Source organism: Hyposmocoma kahamanoa, unplaced genomic scaffold (assembly GCF_003589595.1).
Source record: "Hyposmocoma kahamanoa isolate Upper Pololo Valley unplaced genomic scaffold, ASM358959v1 236, whole genome shotgun sequence".
Lineage (NCBI taxonomy): Eukaryota > Metazoa > Arthropoda > Insecta > Lepidoptera > Cosmopterigidae > Hyposmocoma > Hyposmocoma kahamanoa.
The window spans coordinates 180171-188883 of record NW_020653753.1 but is presented as its reverse complement, the minus strand read 5'-3'; positions in this window follow the sequence as shown (position 1 = coordinate 188883).

The following is an 8713-nucleotide window of genomic DNA, read 5'->3' as shown; positions in this document are numbered from 1 at the left end:
CGCATCACTTTTGGAACACAGGCGTAAACATATCTTCCCAAATAAAGCTGTATCATCTAGTTATGCTCAAAGATTTTTCAACTTTCTCGGACCTTTCTTGTATAATAAAATCAATAATAAATTATCAGTATATCCTCTAAACAAATACGAGTGCAAAAAGAAAATAACCGACTATCTTCAAAAACTAAATTACGATGATACCGAAGCTCTCCTCTCCATCATCTCATAAAACTGAAGAAAAAAAAAAAAAAGTAATGTACCACATCCACACCCGCACGTACGCACACACACACACACTCACCTCATCCCCACATACACACACACATCCCCACACACCACACCCACCCACACAACCAGACACACACTCTCGTACAAACATACCCACACACACAAATTTTGTTAAATATAATATTTAAATTTCATTCTTATGCCTCTCCGTTATGTACTTGATGTGTTATTCGACACCCGGGGTGGGTCCCTGGAGACCTATTATACAGGTCTGACCTAGTTTAGGCTCCAGTCTCCCACAAATGTGATTTTTCTTTAAGTGCCTTATAGTTAATAGACATAAACTTTGTAACTTTGTGGAGAAATAAATGATTTTGTATTGTATTGTTGTATTGTAGTTCTGTCATCTAAGGGTTTCGCAGTTAAAACCTCACATAGTGACTATTTTCTGTAAGCTACCATGACTGCCAGAAACATCGTGATCATCTTTCTGAGATTTTTCGGCCGCCCGTTTTCAGCTACTACGGCTAAGAAGTTCGCTGCTTCTGCGGGCACACCTAAGACAGAAAACATTATAAATAATAAAGATTTTTTATAAGTCACTGCTAATATAAAATAACTCTAAATTTTAGTCTAAGAATAGTGCCAAGAAATGAACAGAATTCTTGAACAAGAAAATCGAACAAACACAAAGAGACATTCTTTCGATCCAGCTGGATTCGAACTAGTGACCTCGCCAAACCGGTGTTACTGACCTACGGAACGAGTCAGCAGACCTTACAGCAGAATTTCTCTCCCAAGCAGCACACCCATATCTAAATATATACTATAAGATATCTAATAGAATTTAATTCGATTGAATATTTTAAGAGTTCAAATTCCCTCAAGATATCTCGAAAAAAGGTTTCTAGATAATTTAAAGTAAAAGTGGGCACAACTTTATTAGTAGATCACAAGAGTGCTTTGAGAAACTATCTGTTGGTAGTGTTTAAGAGTGATTCTTGTCTTTTTTTTCAAGTAACCCTTTTAGAACGCTACAAGACCATTTGTAGAATGTAGACAGTTTTTATTTAGTCTTGTAGTCAGTTTTACTTTATAGTCTATGATAGATTTTTTTTATACATGACAGGCAAATGACTCCACTCCACCTGATGTTAAGTGGAAATTTCTTAGTAATTCTATTTTAAAACCAAAATACTACAGCGTTACAAACATACGACGCAATTCTCTCAATACTAATAGATTTCAAGTTTAATTGGCTTACAAAATACAAGCTATCAAAATTACAATATGGCGAAATTAGATATAATATTTCTGACTTTTTCGCGCAATGTTTAATTGGTTAGAAAGCGCAAATTGACGTGCAACTTTAAATACATTGTAAAAAGTGATGTAAAACCTGCCATAAAATAAAAAAACATAAAATTTTAAATATTTATGTATAAAATATAAACTTAATAAAAATACAGTTATCGATTTTCGGTTTTAAATATTTATAGAAAGCTTAAATATACAAAATAACCTCACAAAACAAACCATTTCCAAGAAGTTCTAGGCTTCTTCAAGCTAATTTCAACTTAAATTTACTTTTTAAAAAGAAAAGAAATTTTTCTCGGCTACTTCATAGTCATTCTTTAAAAATAAAAATGGCGATAAAAATTTAAATCTTTTTTCAAAACACAGTTGGAGCACTTTATCTGTAGAAAAACTTTAGAATACGAAAAGATTATTTTTACTTACTTTAGTGTAGTTGATCTTGTAGAAGAACTTTCACTCGTATGAAGTTTTTATAATTGTCAACAAAACGCGATGTTTCTGAGCGATTTTTTCTTTTGACAGTATTACAAAACCTTTATAAAGTAATAGTGAGTATTATGCAATAAAAAACTTTTCAAAACACTAGGTAAAAAAGAACAAAAAAAAAAATCCAATTTGTCGCAAAAAAATATTATTCTATATAATTAAATGGAATGTGTTATAATAGTACCTATAAAGTGTACTATAAAGGTGGATAAATTCCCTGTCATATAAATATAAGGAATATTTTAATGACATACCTAACTTATGTTGGAAGAAATAAAATTTTCATTACAAAATTGATGTTATTTCTTCACGCCAACCACATTTTACACAATGATATCACTGTATTCTATTGATAGACGGCACAATACACATACACAATATTGAAGTACAGTACTTTATGCGCTCATTTCAATTGTTTTTATCATTTCACAACACGGAATTACGTTACAACGTTTATTTATTTGTCAATAAACAACGGACATGACCGGCCCGAGCGCGAATTACGACTATTATATCCAGCGTTCCCAATTTGTGGGGAATTCCCCTATTGTGGGGAGTTTCAACTAGATTGGGGATTTTGTGGGGATTGGCGCTATGTGGGAATTGTAACATTTTATCATTTTGTTTAATCTATCAATTGCTGATGCATTGCTAGTTTAATCGTTATTGTTAGAAACACTGTGATGGACTATATCGACGCGTTGTTCAACATCGCACATCCCTCGTATTATTAACAAGCAGCTTAAATAGAATTATTATTAGAGCACTTGGTTCTGAATTGTAAAATTACCAGTCGGTGCGTGTTGAGGTCGCGATTCTTTCTCCCGCTTAGACCGGTCCCCGGTGTGAAGCAAAACGAAATCAGCTATTGATAAACAAAGCTCACTCTTAAATATATACAGCAGAAATAAGCAGTCGAGCTGGAGGCATCAGCAATCCCAATCAGGAGGATAGTTGCAGTGTTTTAGGCTTCATATCGTTAAAATATTCGAAAATGTTATCCATTCTTTTTTTTATTATCTGTCAAAGGAAGATCCCAATATAGATTAGAAGCCCACAGTCTCTGGATTAAACTTTTTTTTTATAATGGTAGGGGTAATGAACCCAGGAGGATTATAAAAAAATTTGATACATAAATAAGCATGTCTCGTTTAATTATTGTCCTGTTTCCAAAGACACCAATGTTTTTATGTTTTTAAACTGTAATTTTGATTTTCTAAATCGATACTATCGAAATGTTGCTGCTGTTTTGGTATTTCTTGCCGAATAGCAGGTACATCGGAGGCCCGTTTTTGGGTTTCAAACCCACCCCTTTTAAAAATTTCAATTAATTGCTCCTTGGCTTCAATTACTTGGCGTAAGTCATTATCCGCGTACAATATGTTAACGACAAACGCGCAGTTTTGCAATAGAAAGGAAGCTAGAGGAAGCTCCTCCTTGAAGATATTTGCAAGCTCATCCAGACACTAGCTAGGAAACTCGAGCTCTTGAGTCCGTATGCAACGGTGTCTAGCCTGATGCATTTTATCTCCAAATTGGGGTTCATTACAGTATATTCTGTAATGAAGTATGTTTTAGGTTAAGTTTTATACATCTGAACATTTTTTTTATGTCAATGGTGAACATGTGTGTTCCAAAGTGAAGTGGTAAGAGGAACAAATCCCTTTGTGAAATATGGCCATTGACGAGAATATCATTCAAAGATATATATTTTTTTCAGTTTTCATTGACTCATCAAAAATTACACGCAATTTAGTAGATTTACTTTTTTCGTTAATAACGGCATGATAAGGAAGAAAATGCAAAGGGTCTTTCATAAAGTCATAATCCTTCATGTTTACATAGTGACCATGTCCAAACTCAACTATTTCGTTAATACATTTTTTGTATTGTTGCAACAAACGTTGATTTTAAGGGATCTATTGAGAGCAAGATTAAAAGAGTCACCAACACGACCAGTGACCTGCTCTAGAGGCACTTTCAGATGTAAGTCCACTTGAAATTGGGCAGCATTTAACTGCACTGAATTTTTAAATATTTGTAGATACAAATCAGTTTCTGGAGACTTTTCACTAAAAAGTTCTGGTGCCTCTTCAGTCTTCCAAAATTGACGTAAGGTCATTGATATCCGAGTTACACGTATTGCAATGCAACGATGACCGTTTTGTTTTGTGTTATAATGTGGCCGAATTGCGTGTTTATAAAGCACGGAGCAGAAGCAGATCTTGAAGCACTATCTTCTTTACTTGGCTGCTGCTCTTTCGGCAGGAGGATTTGGAAAACGACATCACAACTTAACAAAATGTTTTTATCCGACCTTTACTTCAAAAGATATGGCGTAAGTCACAAAGGTTGGCTGACATGACAACGTTGATTAGAAGAAGTCTTTCCTGACTTGCTTCCAAGGCGGAAATGGAATGACGAGCAGGTTCCTTTGCAGGTGGGATTTGGTGTTGGTGATCGACCCTGAATTTCGTAATGACTGGCCGAAAGATGTGATCCAACAAGTATATCCAAGGAAAGATGGTACAGTGAGGGTGGTTGGGTGAAGACCAAAACTGGTCTTTGGCGTAGATCTGCGGCACGTACCGCGCCTATATCCTTAAACTTATATTTTTATATGCACACGTATTATGAACTCTCTATAATGTGTTCAAAAACCGCAAATTACGACGAACATAAAGGTAAACTGTTTTGTTAGAACAAATTTCTTATCAGTGAAAATGTTATTAATTGCTTCTTAATAACATCGAATTCGATGTTATTATTACATTCAAATTTCGAACATCTCTGAAAAACAAAACGATTTGATTTGACCTTAATTCTAATATCAGTTGAGATGAAGTTTTATTCGAAATGAAATGTCATAACCTAACCTAACCTCCGGTTAACAAAACCGCCCTCAAAAGTCATTCTTCCCCTAGTTTGCCACCCTTAGAGGTGGAATATTTTCTTGAAATTTAAATGGGACCACATCTGAGGTACCTTCTTTCCAACAAAAAAGAATCATCAAAATTAGTTCCCAAACGGCGGAGTTATCGCGTAACATACATACAAAAAAAAAACATACAGACGAATTGAGAACCTCCTCCTTTTTTTTGAAGTCGGTTAAAAAGCAAACAATTTTGACAATTTCACACGTCACGGGTGAATTTCACTTTCCGAATTTCAATGGCACTTTTTGAGTCATTTTTGTAAAACCCTTTTTTCTTTTGGTTTTAAGGTCTTAAACATACAAATAAGTTCAAGCAATGTCAATAATTATAAAATCACAGAAAAATTTAAGTTAAATACAACAAAAAACGATATTTTAGGTCACACGAATGAGATTGCAGTAACACGAATGATTTTCTCATAAACATAAATGAGAAAGACGGCACAGTAATGAGAAATTATTATTACAACACACATTTTATCGTTCAAAAATGAACATTTAACATGTAAAAAATATTTTAATATACCTTCTTGTATCAAAATCCTTCTCATCCGTGTAAGACCATCTATATATCTATATATAACTAATAAATAAATCTAAATAAGTATTTTGTTAATGTCATATAAACTTTGTTGTACATTAATATATCATCATCACCACCATCAACATCAACATCATGATCACCATTATCATCAGCATCATTACCATTCACATCATCATCACAATCATCGTCAACATCACCACCATCATCGTCGTCATCATCACCACCATCATCATCGTCACCACCGTCATCACAACCACTATCACCATCTAATTGTTATATTTCAAGTAAATGTTTGGCTTAATTACTTTAACTATTTGACTTAAAAGTAGACAAGAATGAGAGCGACAATAATGACATTAGGGTACATTTTTAATTGTAAAGTGTGTAAAATATTCTGGACCGTTATAAAAGTGCATGGAATTTAAAGTTTCCTTGTCTGATTGATGTCCAATAAAGTTTATAAAACTATTACTTAATACTTATTTAGATAGATTGCTTTACATGAATGTACGAATGAACGATTTAGTCACTAGCGCTGAAATTGGTTTTTAAGTCGATTTTTTGCTAAAAAGGAGATACACAGGTTCCTTCACTGTGTACACTCTAATCCGACAGGAGCCCCTTCCCACGTGTGCGAAGGGTGAAGGTGATGCGGTACTAACTTTTGTTATTAGGAGGCTTTTAGTTGAAGTCACTAAAACACATTTTGTATTCCCAAGAAAATATGTTTGTTTATAGTAAATTGGAAAGTTACGGCATGTATTTGACGGGAAAGTTATTCGAGTTTATCCTCGATGGGAAATATTGCGATTTCCACGAGTGTTTAATTTTTTTCTTCTTTTCTTAAAATTAGGGCGACGTGGAACCGGCTCTTTAAATGAGAATTTTAAATTCTATAAATGAGAATTTGCCCACTTTTTAAATTTTTTTTTATTACCGTGACGTAGTAAAGTAGTCTTTTTATGTGTAACACAGACTAAGTAAGCAAGCAATCATATTAAATAAATAATGCTTAGCATTCATGTAATAACATAAAAGTTATTGAAAGGGACACATATTTGGAGGTTATCTGAAAACGACCCTTACTTGATATCACAGGCCACTTTAATAGTAGAAATAGACTTGGTTTAATGGGCGGGGTCCGCGTCACCTAGCTTATGAACAGACGTTCATATGAGTGTCAATAGCGCGTCAGTCATCGTTCAAATGTGATACATTATTATTTTGTGGATAAAATAGAAATAACCGCCGAATTGTGCCATAATATCATGTCGCGTAAGAAACCAAAGTTTAAAAAATAGGTAAGTACTAAAACTCTGTATTTTCTAATATTTTGAACAATACAATATTATACTTCCGAAACAAAAGTATTTTCTTGCAACCCGGTAATAACAATATACATTGGTTGCTTGCCATCGCCGCCGTCAAAAGAACAATTCGTATGACGCTCAATGAATTGCTTGCACTAGCGTCGTATTACACTTGGTACTGGGTCCGCGTGTTGTAATCAAATTATCGATATGTAGAAACTCTGTATTTAGAAAACCCGGTTTTGGGTTAGTGCAACATTTTTTTTATTATGGCGCTACCAATGTGTAAACATAAATTGTTTACAGGTATTGAAAAGTTAACAATTTTGATTACTTAAATGTTTGGTGCCAACACTCGCATAGTTTTTTTTAATTTTCAATTTAAGTAAAACCGATGTATTAATGGGAAAAAAGGAAATATAGATAGAAGAGGTACAGTATCGATAATTTTACATTGCACGTAAGCTCGTTGAGTATCAAATGAAGGCTTTATGAGCCTTCGGAAATAAGTATCTTCATTTTCTTGACGAGTTCGTCGACGCTATAGGTGTAGTCATGTTCAGCCAGTTCAGAAAAAGGTAATTGTTGAACAAATATATCATATTTCAGGGAGAATAAAGATTTTTACGATGACTGTGTTTTAATATTTCAACCCTTCCAGTGATCGGATTGACTTGAAATCTAGTAGGTTAATGAAAGTACGATGACAGTATAATAAATCATTAATACTGTGATTGTAGCATGTACATAGGTACGTATACGCACACGCCTGCGTAGCTAATATCAATGAATATTTACGTGTAGTAAAACCTTATGCGTATTTGGTAACAAGTGTGTGCGTGTAAAAGTCGGCTACGCTAGTTCTCGAAGAAATTGCTTTTAATGCCGTTTCCATATACTCCGCAATTAACCCTAATTATAGCAAGTATAAAGCAATGCCTAGTTCAATATTCCGCTAGTTATGAAACATAATATCGATATCAATTAAATGTCACATCCCTATCTGTAGATTGTCAACTTTTTGCTTTTTTTCCAAGAAGTTTATGTTCATAGGATTGTTAGCTTTTATGTGACTAGTAATAATAAAATCTTAATAACAGCTTACGCGATGCGCTACCCCCACTTATACGGCCCTTAAATGATAGGATAAACCTATCGCAAAATGGCGGCTATCTGGTTTCACAAATTAGAAAAGCATTCAGTTTAAATACAAGTTTTTATAAATAAAAATTATTATTCTGCATTGCTAAATAAATACCTAATAATAGTAATAATAGTGTGAAAACAGGATTTTGTATCATATTTTCACTAAGCAAATATATTGTGTTAGCATAGTTGTCACTTAAAAGTGTTATTTTGTACAGTTTTATAGTTTTTAATTTATATATAACTGAATCTTAAATATGAATTACAAAAGCACACGAAATAATGATATAGCTAACTGTCCTTTTTGTACTCATTGCATGCGCAAAAGATGGAAAGAGACCCATTACGTCAGTTTCAAGAAGCTTATATAAACTTCTTGGTCATTTTCAATTGTTCGAACCACAAGCGATTGAAATATTTAGAACAAAGAAACTGTAGAGTTGCTTTGATTTGATTTTAATCCTATTTTTAAAATGATTTTTTTATTAAACGTTAGCAATAAGTAACAAAATATTGTTGTACTCGTTTTACGGCATGGGATTACCGATCAGAAGTCAGAAAATACATTTGCCCGAAATAACATTAGCTCGAATTTTCATAATGTGTTTTTACGAAGATTACAAAACAAAAGCTAATTTTTAACCGACTTCAAAATAGGAAGAGGTTCTCAATTCGACTGTATGTTCTTTTTTTTATGTATGTTACGCCATAACTCCGGTATTTGTGAACCGATTTTTATGATACTTT